Below are 14,478 nucleotides of genomic sequence, written 5' to 3'. Positions count from 1 at the left end.
AAAGTTTAGGTTAGGGAGTTCCCATCATGGCTCATCGGTGACGAACCTGACTAGCATCCATGAGGACGCAGGTTCAATCCCTGGCCCCGCTCAGTGGGTTAAGAATCTGGCATTGTCACTGCTGTGGCTTGGGTTTGATCCCTGGTCCCATAACTTTCCCATGCCACAGGTGCAGCCAAAAAAAGGAAAAGAAAAGAAAAAAATAGCAATGAAGTCCTACTGCACAGCACAGGGAACTATGTCCAATCTCTTGGGATAGAACATGATAGAAGATGATATGAGAAAAAGAATGTGTGTGTGTGTGTGTGTGTGTGTGTGTGTGTGTGTGTGTGTGTGTGTGTGTATGACTGGGTCACTATGTTGTACAGCAGAAATTGGTATGACACTGTAAATCAACTATACTTTAATTAATTAATCTATTTATTTATTTATTTATTTAGGTCTTTTTAGGGCTACACACTCGGCATATATATGGAAGTTCCCAGGCTAGGGGTTTAATTGGAGCTTTAGCTGCTAGCCTTTGCCACAGCTATGCCAGATCTGAGCCACATCTGCAACCTATACCACAGCTCATGGCAATGCTGGATCCTTAACCCATTGAGCACAGCCAGAGATCGAACCTACGTCTTCATGGATACTAGTCAGGTTCATTACCACTGAGCCACAATGGGAACTCCTGTACTTTAATTTAAAAAAAAAAAAAAATCTGTCCAAAGGAAAAAAAAGAAAAATAGCCTTGGTTTGGAACCACAATTATGATGTCAATTTATAGACTGCATCCATTCTGCCAAGTCAGCTCTAGAAAAATGGACAGCAGCAGTAATACAATCTTTTAAAAGTGCAAAAAGTCAAGTTCATTTGCTTACAGCAGGAAATCTCTAATAAACAGACCAAAAGGTAGACTCTTCTTGGCATAGAGAAAACCCTATGAGCATGTAAAATCAGTAATCCAATCACATTCTGTTATTTAGAAACCTTTCTCAGAAAGACAAAATGTTCAAAAGTGAAAGCAATAAAAAGCAGGGTTGGGGGACATACAGCTAGACATTTAGATCAGGCTCAAAGAACCTCAAAACAGTAAGGCTAACAGAGTAAGGGAAGGAATTCCAGGAATATTTACTGAATGAGCACCTACTATGCATAAGGCATCTTTCAGAATGGCTAAGGATACAAAGCAAATAAGACATCAGAAGAGCTCTCAGACGTATTATGGAATGAAAAAAATATATATAGTACAAGGATGTATGTTACCAGTTATATAAAAATCAACCAACCCACCCTGCACAAAATACTAGATTTTTGTTTTTAAAAATATGCAATACTTGGAGTTCCTGTTGTGGCTCAGTGGTAATGAAACTGACTAGTATCCGTCAAGTCGCAGGTTTGATCCCTGGCCCTGCTCAGTGGGTTAAGGATCCGGCATTGCTGTGGCTGTGGTGTAGGCCAGCAGTTACAGCTCTGATTTGACCCCTAGCCTGGGAACTTGCATATGCCGAGGGTGCAACCCTAGAAAAGACCAAAAAAAAAAAAAAATGCAATATTTAACATACAGTGAGATATAAAGAGTAATATCATAGCCAGTATCCACATTAAGGACAGTACAACAGAAGGATGTGTCTGCCCTAATTACATCTTCTTCTCTTTCATCTATAGGCCCCACTATTCTAAATCTGATGTTTATTAAACTTTCACGTTGCTTTATACTTTTACTTCATTGATGTGTTCTTTAGACAATACATATCATTTTGTATATTTGTTCAATTTGTATAGCTACATGTTGTATGTAATCTTCTGCAATTTGCCCTCTTCCCTTGAAACATTATGTTTGTGAGTTAACTATACTGAATGTATTTTATACAGGTATACAGAGAGATATGAAAACACAGAATAAAAGGTCTGGGCAGATGAACCCCAGACTCAATAACCATAGCTATCTCCAAAGAAAGTACTATGAAATCAGGGTGTAATCAGAAGATATTAGCCTCATGTATAATGCTGACCTTTTTACAAGGAGAATATATTACTGTACCACCAATAAAATTAAAAATTAATAATGATGAAAGAGTTGAGATATAATCTCTTGCCTTGAGGCATTTATAGTTTAGCAGGATCTAAAAGAAAACTGAGCCAGAGATATAGAGGGAAAAAAAGTGCTCTGAAAGCAGCTCTGTTTGCATATTTTGTACAAGAAAGTAAGAAGGATGAAAAACACGATGATAAATGTAAAAAGAACTGGTACAAATTTTGTTCAGGAACATAACACCTCTCCCAATCCACAAGGGAACTCAACAAAAGACAACACTTATTTTTTTTTTTTTTGTCTTTTTTGTCTTTTGTTGTTGTTGTTGTTGTTGCTATTTCTTGGGCCGCTCCCGCAGCATATAGAGGTTCCCAGGCTAGGGGTTGAATCGGAGCTGTAGCCACCGGCCTACGCCAGAGCCACAGCAACGCTGGATCCGAGCCGTGTCTGCAACCTACACCACAGCTCACGGCAACGCCGGATCGTTAACCCACTGAGCAAGGGCAGGGACCGAACCCGCAACCTCATGGTTCCTAGTCGGATTCGTTAACCACTGCGCCACGACGGGAACTCCCCAACAACACTTATTTTAATGACAATTTTTTTTCTTTTGTTGGCCATGCCTGTGGCATGTGGAAGTTCCCAGACCAGGGATCAAACCCCCACCACAGCAGTGACAACACCAAGTTCTTAACCACTAGGCCACCAGGGAACTCCTTAATGACAATTAAAAAAAAAAAAAACTAGGTTAGTCTCAGAAGATTAAATGCTCTAGGTACAAAGCAATGTTCTCGTCAATGAATTGAGAAGATTTAATGATGAAAACATACAATAATGAAGAGGAAGTGAAGCCAGAAATATAAGAAAGATAAATTCAAAAATAATTCTAAGTATCATAAGAGAAAATATAATATCTCTAGTATCTCTCTTTCCTTAAATTATTTAGGCAAGATAGATCTCTGGAAGAATTTTTAAGAAACTCCTAACAAAGGTTGCCTCCAAAGAAAGGAACTGGGGGAGAGTTCCCATTGTGGCTCAGCAGGTTAAGAACCCAACTAGTACTCATGAGGACATGGGTTTAATCCTTGGTCTCACTTAGTGGGTTAAAGATCTGGTGTTGCCACAAGCTGCGGCGTAGGCTGTAGATATGGTCCAGATCCTGTGTTGCTGTGGCTGGTATAGGCCAGCAGCTGAAGCTGATTTGACACCTAGCTTGGGAACTTCCATATGCCATGGTGCAGCCCTAAAAAAAAAGAATGGAACTGGGGAACAGTGGTGACAGAAGACTTAATTTTCTCTGTATACTCTTCTGTACTTTTTGAATTTTATGTCATATACATACATTACCTATTTCAAAAATTTCATTAATTGATTTTTTTAGAAACAAACAGGCTCTTTAGAAAAGTTGTATTAACTACAGATGTGATAAATTCATTTGAGAAATAAAAATATAAATAAATAAATACAATGAGAAAAAAAGCAGTTGTATTATTCCATGTGTAAATGATTAACAGCAGCAATGAAAGCTAATTAACTAACAAATATTTACTTCAGTCAATCAGACATTACTTAGTACATATACTAAGCAAAATGCTAGGCAGTCATACAGAATTGTCCCTACCCACCCACAAGGAATTTATAATCTAGTAGATTAGATAAAAACACATACATTGACACACAAACGCACACACACACCCACATATATATATATATGGGTGTGTGTGTGTTTCTTATATGTGTATATATGTGGGTTTGTGTGTATGTGTATATATGTGTATATATACACATACACACATGAGTGATACACATTGTCACAGTAGCGAAGCAAAGAAAATTATTTCTGGCAGAGGGCCCTGGAAAGGGAAATGAAAGACAGGATACAGTCAAAAATACAAAGAAAGAATGGCAAGAGTAAAGGCTTATATGTGGGAAAACTCATATGCATTTAGGGGATCATGATTATTCCAGACTTGGAACCTTAATTCAAGGGGAATAACAGCAGGTAAGCTAGAAAAGCAAAGTGGGGTACATATTATGGGGGCCCTTCAATATATAGTTATCATTCAGTATATATACTGAATAACTATCATTGTAAAAAAAATATTTTGAGGAGCCTGGAAGGGGACACTATAAAATATTTAATTTTCTTTTTAAAGAACTAAGAATGAGAGAAAACATCCATACTGAGAACAACACAGCAACAGGTATGTAACAACAATGCTACCATACAAATTGCAAACAAAAGTGTCAATGGGACTTAGCTGAGATCTAATAGGATCTAAATGCAATTTGGAAGGCTTCTGGGAGGAAATGAATTTTGAACTGGGCTACCAACTCAAGTAATCATCTAACATTCGATCAACATTTACTAGGCACTAACAGCTAACAACTTTCTAAGATAGCAAAGATCTAAACAAAAACTCATTTTTTTTTTCTTAGTGAGAAAGTTATATATAGGGAATGAAGAGGAATTATTTTCAAGGACTATGCAGAGTTATCTAATCTCCCTCCAAACCACTGAGCAAGTCTCTTCACCCAAGGAATCTTTTAAGGAAATCTGACCTTCAGGTTCAAATGGGAAGTTCTGATTAACCACTTACTGTGCAGTAGCCAATGGCCTAGAACCCCTTATCACAAAGGCCTACAGAGACCTCAGGAGTGTGAAAGAAAAGAACTTAAAGTTTACCTTGTAAGAGAAATAATGAGAAGGAACAACCAAATACACATCAGTTAACATCCCCCAGCCAGATAAGTCACTGGCCCAAAGACTCTAAGCAGCATATATCCTCTGAAAGCACTTTTCTGTTTAAAGCTGGGTCTATAGCATTCCCCTTATGCTTTGCAGCATCCCAGCTACTAACCCCAAGAGGATTCAAAGAGAAGGAGTCACTATATCAACTGGCAACTCCCTCCAGATCTAAACAAATGCAGGAGAAACACAAACAATAAATTGGATCCTTCATGGAATAGCAAAAATTCTATTTTAAATGAATTAAAGCCTTAAATGTGAAAAAGCAAAACTTGAAAACTTTACAATATATGAGAGTATTTTTATAATTTCAGCATGGGGAGAAGCACCTAAATAGGAAACAAGAAGCACAACCCATTTAAAAAAAAAAAAAAAAAAAAAAAAAAAGGTAAATTAAACCATGTTAAAATTTGACATTTGTTCAAAAGACACCATAAAAAAAGAGGGAAAAGATGGAGTTGCCATGTGGTGCAGGGGGTTAAAGATTTGGCGTTGTCAGGAGTTCCCTTTGTGGCACAGCAGAAACAAATCTGACTAGGAAACATGAGGTTGCAGGTTCCATCCCTGGCCTCACTCAGTGGGTTGAGGATCCGGCATTGGCATGAACTGTGGTGTAGGTCGCAGATGCGGTTCAGATCTGGTGTTGCTGTGGCTGTGGTGCAGGCCAGCAGCTGTAGCTCTGATCAGACCCCTAGCCTGGGAACCTCCATATGCTGTGGGTGCAGCCCTAAAAAGCAAAAAAAAATAAATAAAAAAGATCTGGCATTGTCAGTTGTCACTGCAGCAGCCCAGGTCACTGTTTATGGCACAAGTTCAAACCCTGGCCTGGGACTTTCTACACGCCGTGAGCGCAGCCAAGAAAAAAAAGGGGGAGGGAGTGGAGATAAGTCAAAAACTGGGAGAAAATGTAGAAAACATATGTAACCCATATAATAAAGAAGCAATATACATAATATAACTGCTACAAAACTGTAAAAAACCCTCCCCAAACTGGAAATAGATATGAACATGCATTTCACAGAATGAGGAAAATACAAACAGTAAATAAATACATTAAAAAAATTATTAACTTCATTAATAAACAAGAAAATTACAGGGAGTTCCTGTCGTGGCGCAGTGGTTAATGAATCCGACTAGGAACCATGAGGTTGCGGGCTCGGTCCCTGCCCTTGCTCAGTGGGTCAAGGTTCCGGCATTTCCGTGAGCTGTGGTATAGGTCGCAGACGCGGCTCGGATCCTGCGTTGCTGTGGCTCTGGCGTAGGCTGGCAGCTACAGCTCTGATTCGACCCCTAGCCTGGGAACCTCCATATGCTGCAGGAGCGGCCCAAGAAATGGCAAAAAGACAAAAAAAAAAAGAAAAGAAAAAGAAAAAGAAAAAAAGAAAAGAAAATTACAAAATAAGATTATCATAAAATACCATTTTATACCCCTAAAACAGCACAAAATTTTAATTTGACAATACCAAAAGATGGTAAAAATGCAGACCAAGTGACTGGTGAGTCTATAAATTGACACAATTCATTTGGATAACAATTTGGTGTTATCCTGCAAACTTGAAGAATTTTATACTCTATCTCATCAATTCCACTGCTGAAACTAGACCCAGGGGAAATTCACAAAAAATTTTACAGCGGTGGCTAGAAGGAAGGGAGATGTGACTGTGACTAACAGGGAAGGGCATTCACTATGCCCCAATCTTGGTAACGTTCTATTTCTTAAGTTGGGCTGGGGACAATGATGCCCCGCATATGCTGTATACCTTCTTTGTATATATAAAACAGACCAACAAAAGTTTCTTCTTTTTAAGTTATGCTCTTTGCTGTCTGCCTTTGCACATGCTATTCCTTTTCTGTTTTGAGTGTTTTTTTCCCACTCTTGTCCACCTGGCGAATCCTACTCATTCCACCCAAAAGTCTAACTAGAGCCAATACCACAGTGGTATTCTTGACTGTTAATCACCTCTATGACCTTAACCAAGTTTCTTAGCCTTTCTGGCTAAGTTCTCCATTGCAAAACAGATAGTACCTCCTCATTCATTTTAAGGCCTAAATAAGAAGCCTGCCAAGCACCTAGCATACTACCTAGAATATTACAACCAAAACAAAGACTGGCTATTATTAAGATAATGCCTTCTCCATGAAGTCTTCCATAGCTAACCCCAAGAGAGTTATTAGTACTCCTTTTTTGTCACCCCATAGCATTTGTACATACCTCTATTTAAACACATCTTATACTCATTTACAATTATTTATTTAGCCTGTCCTCCCAGGAGTCTATAAGCATCTCAGGAGGAGACCATAATTTATTTACTTTTTTATCACCAATGCCTAACACATGGTAAGAAAAATGATAAATACTGAATGAACAAATGACTAAATGAAAGAACTAATTTCAAGACTGACTCTTCGATACTGGTGCTGCTCATATATATCTCTTGTGAGAACAATTACTTCATAGAAGACAAGGACTCTAAGCCAGGCAGGCAAGCCTTCTTTCGGTATCCCATGTTTCTTTCTCTACTAGAACTTATGAACCTTCCATATTGGCCGTTCTATAGACAAAAAGAACCCACATTGATCCACCAGCCAAATCATAATGCTTCTGTTTTCACATCTACCTGAAGTCTCCTCATATGCTATCTGCATGCTCACATTTCTTTTGTGAAATATACAACTCTTTATGTAATTGTTAATTCTTCATTTATGTGTATGTGTCTTAATTTCTTTGGTTCTAAATAGACTATTAGTAGACCATTGTTTAAGTTTTTTTAATTAATTGCTTAAAAGTTGTTCTTATCCAATTAGAAATTAGATTCTCCAAAAGCAAAGACTCGGGTTTTTTTCTTTTTCATGGTGCTTTGGTGTCTAATTCACAGCTGTGCAAACCAAGAAAATTCTGATGGGTTTTCTGTGAGAGCAGAAGATACCCGGAAGCTAAACAACCATGAGCTGGTCCTTCCAAGGTTTTATCTTCACTCTAGCTCTCAAACATTCCAGAGAAGCACCAAAGATGAAGATCTCTGGCGTTCCCATCGTGGCTCAGAGGGTTCAGAACCTGACTAGTATCCATGAGGATGCAGGTTCAATCCCTGGCCTTGCTCAGTGGGTTAAGGCTCTGGAATTGCCGCAAGCTGCAGCACAGGTTGAAGATTTGGCTTGGATCCAGTGTTGCTGTGGTTGTGGTATAGGCCGGCAGCTGCAGCTGTGATTTGAGCCCTAGCCCAGGAACTTCTATATGCCGCAGGTGTGGTCCTTAAAAAAAAGCAAAAAAAAAAAAAAGAAAGAAAAGAAAGAAAGAAATTTACTCAAAGGCTGGAGGTAAGAAGATCAAACCAAGAAAAACACTGGTGCCCTGACAGGACACCACTGGACAATCCGCTAATCAGATGATCAACGTACCTCAGCTCTACCATCCCACCTCCTCCATCGATGGAAATTCTGAGGTTATCCCAAGAATTATATGCAAGGTGAACTACTGAGATATGTTCAAGGTTATCCAAAGATGTTCTTTTTGCCAGTTTGGAGATGAAAAATGAAACAAGGCTTCTTTCTCTCACTCATCTTTCAACCACTCAGGGCACCCAACATGACAACCAAAGGTGAAAGTTGGCAGAGTAGGACAAAGATTAAAAAGTGTGTGTGATTATATACAGAGAACTGCAGTGATTAAGCCTCATAAGCCCTGCCCTTCTTGTATATCAGGGGTCATCATCCACTGTCATGAGGCAGAATTCAGTCCACAGACATATTTTTTCCACCTGCAAAAAAATTTTTAAATAATTTAACTAGCCGCCAACAGTTTAAAACACAATGATCTGAATTTCCAATTTCTCCTGAAAAATAGGAATAATGGTCATATTACGCCCATATTCCAGTACACTACAGTCACTACTGCATGCTAATACAGTCCCTCCTGGCTCACTTCACTCGTTCATATTACCTGTCTGATACTCAGGTATTTGAGTTTGTAATCCCTGGTTATGATGGCAAGAAATCATTATTACTTCCATGATCATATGCACCACAACTGGGACTCAAAATCACTATGGTGCTCTATTACAATTTTCTTTTTTTTTTTTTTTTTTTTTTTGCTTTTAGGGCCACACCCACAGCACATGGAGGTTCCCAGGCTAGGGGCTGAATCAGAGCTACAGCTGCCAGCCTACACAACCACAGCCACACAGGATCCGAGCCGCATCTGCGACCCACACCACAGCTCACGGCAATGCCAGATCCCCAACCTACTGAGCAAGGCCAGGGATTGAACCCGCAACTTCATGGTTCCTAGTCAGATTCATTTCTGCTGTGCCACAAGAGGAACTCCCTCTATTACATTTTTCATTTAATTAAATAACTGCTGTTGAACATTCTGAAATACAGAAAAAGAGAACCAGTAAAACACCTGCCAATTACATCAACACAGCTCTTCCAGCCAGAGGTAAAATGATCCTTCCTTTCTCCTTTCAAATCAACTCCACAATTACCCCAACAGCGGAATTATTCTGATTAGTCACACTGAACCACAGGGACAGACTGTGATCAATCAATAGAAGTGACATACAAAGACAAGGATGATCTTTCCAGTGAGTATCGTATAAATACAATGGGTCTCCTCAAAAGCAGGAGCTGTGTCTTTTTCCTCTCTAGCTGTGCACACTAGCCAGTCTAAGTATCCTATCAATGAGGTTATTATCTAAAAGTGGCAGTCATCCTGCCTTCTGGAACACAGGGAAGTGAAGTAGAAGTGTAACTCTGAGAACTTCAAGTTCAACTGGGATTGGTGCCCAGCTACTCATGAGGAGATGTGTCTAACAACGTGAGTTCTCAGGGTGCCAGTGATCATCACTGTCATCACTTAGAAGGTACTGTCTAAGCCACCACTAAAGAGAAGCTCAGGGGTTTCTCTGTGGCTCAGCAGGTTAAGGACCCAGTGGTGTCACTGCTGCAGCTTGGGTCGCTGCTGTGGTGAGAGTCTGATCCCTGGCCAGGGAACTTCCACATGCCACAGGCGCTGCCAAAAATTTAAAAACAAAACAAATAAAAAGAAGCTCAAGGAGTTCTTGCTGTGGCAAAACAGGATGGTTGGTGTCTCTGCAGGGCCAGGATTCAGGTTCGATCCTGGCCTGGTACAGTAGGTTAAAGGGATCCGGAGTTGCTGCAGTTTCAGTGTAGGTTACAACCGCAGCTCAGATCTGATCTCTGGCCCACATGCCATGAGCCAGCCAAAAAAGAAGAAAAGAGAAAAGAAAAAAGCAGCTCAAGTACAAGTCTTGAAGGAAGAACAAATTTTCTGATTTGGGATGGGGGCGGGGAAAGAACTATCCCTATCTAGAAAACAACTTTTTAGAAAAGGGAAACTCTTAGATGCCTGAGTTACTTTCAGCCCAGCTGAAAAGATGCTAAATTGACCACACTATCTACTCAAAGATTAGGTTACCTATTATGCAAATCATTATCAAACCAAAAGGGCTCAACAGGGTGTATCAACTCAGAAAGAAAGACAGACCCATCAAACCTGGATACTTTCTGAGATGACTATGTTATTTCACTAGCCACTTTCAATTACTTTTTTGTAAATTCTGCAACTTTGATCAGCAAGTTAAAATGCAAATAGTTTCTTGTACCATTTCCATCCAACTTATTCTAAATCAATAAATACAAACGATGCTATCCTCCTCTACCAACACACACACACACACAATTTCCGGAGAGCAGAGTTTAGTCACTCCAGAACCTAGACAGCTTTCCTTTCTGACACAATAAGGTTTTGACCTTCCTTGTTACTACCTCATCACGCAAAAAGTTCTGACTGCCAGGACTAGAACCAAGGCCATAAGTCAGGATCATATACTAAAACTAATCCTAGGTACAGGTAACACTTATTGAGTGTCTACTACATGCTGAAAAGGCATTTGGTTGATATTGCTTTATCCCTATTGCTCTAGCTAAGCCAGTGCACATATAAGCTACTGCTTTTAAGAAGTGCACAAACTGAGCAGAACAATCCCCAAAGAGACCTTTCTCTCAGTATCCTCCACAGGGCCCAGGAGTCCCCTGTGTGTGCAAATTTCTACATTGTGTTTTAAAAAACACTATCTACATCATTCCTCATTTCTAAAGGCATTCTTTACTCGTGAAGGACTTTTATAGCTTTATAATACAGCTGTTTATCAAAGGTCACTGCAGTGCCATAAACTACACTTTGGGGTTATGTCCCATCATTCATTCTGCTGCCCTAACCCTACCGCTTTTAAACTGACTGAACACCTCTCATGACTTTTTTATCCACTAAATAGGCCAATAGTACCAACTTCACAGGCACTCAAATTCAAGTCTTGAAGTTCCTCTCTGCTCTCATCCAGATATGTCATAATAGAGTGGCTTTCTTGAGACTGAACTTCATCTCCTTAGGCCAACTGAAGAGAAGACCTGGGGGTGGGGGTTGGAGGGAATGTCAACCAAAAACATACACTAGAAATGAACATCTGTAAAAGATTGTGTAAACGAAGAAACAAGCTCAGAAAACAAGGCCAGTGTTTACATACAAACCACATAAAAGGAAAGCCTTCTCTTAGCCCAGGTTCCAAAGAGGCTGGCCTCAATCCTGGTCTAGGTTGCATTAGTTCATCATCATTAACGATGCAGTTCAGCTGTATTAATGAGACACTCACACAGAGGTGGATGCTGTACAGAATCTGGAAAGACTCCCATATCTAAAGTCTAAAAAGCAACCCTGAAAAGAAGATACAGTACTCTCAAGGTTTCCTTTCAGGTTCTGGGGACTCGGCCCTTTAGGATGTAGAAAGCTCCGGAAGCGAGAAGCTGACGACTAGGTTAAATCTAGGAACACAGGAAGAAGGATTCCGGCATCCGAAGGAGATCGAAAGCCAGAGTCGAAGTCGTCCCTCCGGCGGCAGGGGCCTGACCTTTGCCCCCCTGCACCTCTCCCAGTTCCCTCCCATAACATTCTCTCCCTCTTCTCGATTCTGCCCCGGCTCATTCAATTTAAGGGCCCTCCTCCCCTATTCCCTCTCGCGATGTCAGAGCGGCCTTCACGACTCTGGAACTCTTAAGAGACTTCGCTGACCTGTCAGCGGATCCAAAATGGCGGGGCCTAGTCCCAGGACCGGCAGCCGCTGCTCATGTCCAGCCCAGGCCCCGAAGGCGTCTCCCAGCTGCTCTACCGGCTCTGGTGGCAGATGCGAGCAGGGAAGGTGCTCGTTTCCTGGGAGTTGACGCTGAAATCAAGAGCCGCACAGTTGGTCGGGAAGAGTCGACCGGAACGGGCGGTGGAGCCGGCTGCCTTCCCTGTCAGCTCACTGACGTGGTAACTAGCCTCAGTCTAGCCCGCTGCCTGGTAACTGCGCGAGCCTGCCGCGCACAGCCAATCATAGCTTTGCACTGTGAAAAGTGGCATTCCAGCTATCCAATTGAAGAAAGGAAATTGGCTTTTGGAGGCGGGTAGTGCCCGAAGAGGCTAGATTACAAGGGAAAGAAAAGGGTAGGCAGGGGACAACCAACGGATATGAGGACTCTCTGAGTGACAGTTATGAAAGCCAATAAAAAAGGAGAATTTGTGCTGGGCAGTTGGAGAGGCGGAGTTGGGTAGAGTTTGGTTGCAGTGCGTGGCTTGACAGTGGCTGCTGGGCATTATGGGGAAGAAAGCTATGATTTGCTGGAAAGGGGGCGGGGTCCGTTTTGAGAGCCTGAGTGGACGGCCTTACTCCCCCCCATCCCGATGCCCGCTGCCACTCCTTATTAAAGTCACCTGGGCCAATACCGTGACCCTTGAGGGATCATTTCCTTTCGAGGCATCGCTGGGCTCCCTCCAGGATGGAGGAGCAATCTATTCCAAACTCCCTTCCCCCACCGTCCCGTCCGCTTGCCCTGTTTGGCTTCTCATAGATGAGTCCGTCCCATCTCAACTTTGTTTCTATGACTTGCGCCGATGGAGACAATGGGAGGTGACAGAAACCTTGGGTATCTAATTCAGGTCCTTTCATTTTGCAGAGCAGGAAACTGATTCCCAGAATGGAAAGAGAGCCCCCACGTTTTTTTATAGCTAGTTAATTACAGAGCAGAGAGACAAACCCAGGTGTCCTCACTCCACTCCAGCTCTCTTTTTCACTGCCCTTCGATATTTCTTATGCTTTAGTCTATCAGACTGTGACTCCCAGCTCTGACCCTCATCCTAAGCCTCAGACACCCTTTACCTACCTGGAAAAAAAGCTAACCACACGGGTTAGTCCTCATCACCAGGGACAGGAAACTGAAACCTTTACTGTTTGCCTTAGAAATGCTAAGAGGCCTGAGGGCAAGATGCTAGCCCACAGTATTCACTCTCCTGCCCCCAGCTGCTTCTCCCCTGGCAAGAGAAGATACAGGGTACCAAGTTATTTAGAATTACCTAGAAGTAAGAGTGTGTAGAAAGAGGACAGAAAGATGACTTTCTCCTTGCAGATTGAATGGTGGAATTCCTAGCCTGTCTGCTGGAATAAAGCCCAGGTGTTCCTGCAGATCTGAAGAGACTGCTGGGACACAGTAAAAGAAGATACCAACTCTCCCCTCATTTTCTCCCATTTATGGATGACCCAAGTCCAGGGAAACTCCATTCCTAACCCCATAGGAATGTGGTCTCAAAACCAGACAGCCAAAGACCAACCTTGGGCTAGAACCCTCTAATATGAAGAAACCACCAGAACTGACATCAGAAGAATTCCTTAACAGCTTCCTGCACCTGGATTTTGGGCTCCTGATCTCTGGGTCCAGGTGAAGACCTTGCCTCTTTCACCCAAAAAGTCAGGAGTAGCGGGTACAACCACCATAGCATCTCTTTCCACACTACCTCTGAGCCATTTTCCACCTTCATTTGAAAACTGATACTTGGTCTCTTGGGCATATCTCAGAGAAGTCCTGGATAATAAACTGGAAAATTCTCTAAGTGGCCCAAAACTCCCTTCTACCCCATCTCCACTCCTACATACCTCTAGAAATTAATCGATCTGAAAGCACGAATGCAATTGTGTATTAGAGATAAGGAAAAAGATGACAACGCCCCAGCCCCTTCTAACCTACATTATCTTACCAGTCAAAACGTCTCCATCTTAGATTTTAGTATTAAATTTCTACATTATGCTTAAGAATAGAAAGATCAGGGAAACATGGTTCTTGCCCTCCTAAATCTGAGTATCATAAGGGACAACACATAAGCTGATCTCTTCAATATTATGGGTGGGGTAATAGAGGGTATGCACAAGAGGGTTGTGGGAGCAAAAGGCTAGACATATAGCTAATTCCTGGGAATTCAGGAAAGGCTTCCCAAGAGAATGAGGCCTTAGTGGAACTTCAGGGGATGACTAGGAGTTGGAAAAATGAAGCTTGGTTAGAAATATGTTACTGGAGTTCCCGTCATGGCTCAGCAGTAACGAACCCAACTGGTACCCATGAGGACACAGGTTCGATCCCTGGCCTCATTCAGTGGGTTATGGATCTGGTGTTGCCATGAGCTTCAGTGTAGATCGAAGACGCGGCTTAGATTCCAAGTTACTGTGGAGTAGGCCGGCAGGTGCAGCTCCGATTAGACCCCTAGCCTGGGAACTTCCATGTGCTGTGGGTGCAACCCTAAAAAGATAAAATGGAAAAGAAAGGAAGGAAGGAAGGAGAGAGAGAGAAAGAGAAAAAAGGAAAGAAAGAAAGAGAAAGAAAGAAA

The 14,478-nt window shown here is 41.7% G+C and overlaps 1 protein-coding gene across 1 annotated transcript in view; it reads right to left on the bottom strand.

Annotated features, from left to right (window-relative positions):
* GBF1 (golgi brefeldin A resistant guanine nucleotide exchange factor 1) overlaps positions 1-12,126 on the bottom strand; it is a 133,987-nt gene extending 121,861 nt beyond the window's left edge. The window contains 1 exon segment of the mRNA XM_003483549.4: positions 11,857-12,126. The gene's annotated coding sequence lies outside the window, so the exon portion shown is untranslated.

The sequence above is a fragment of the Sus scrofa genome, chromosome 14, assembly GCF_000003025.6.
Source record: "Sus scrofa isolate TJ Tabasco breed Duroc chromosome 14, Sscrofa11.1, whole genome shotgun sequence".
Lineage (NCBI taxonomy): Eukaryota > Metazoa > Chordata > Mammalia > Artiodactyla > Suidae > Sus > Sus scrofa.
Note: the sequence above shows the minus strand (reverse complement) of the source record. Positions and strands in the feature narration are given on the sequence as shown.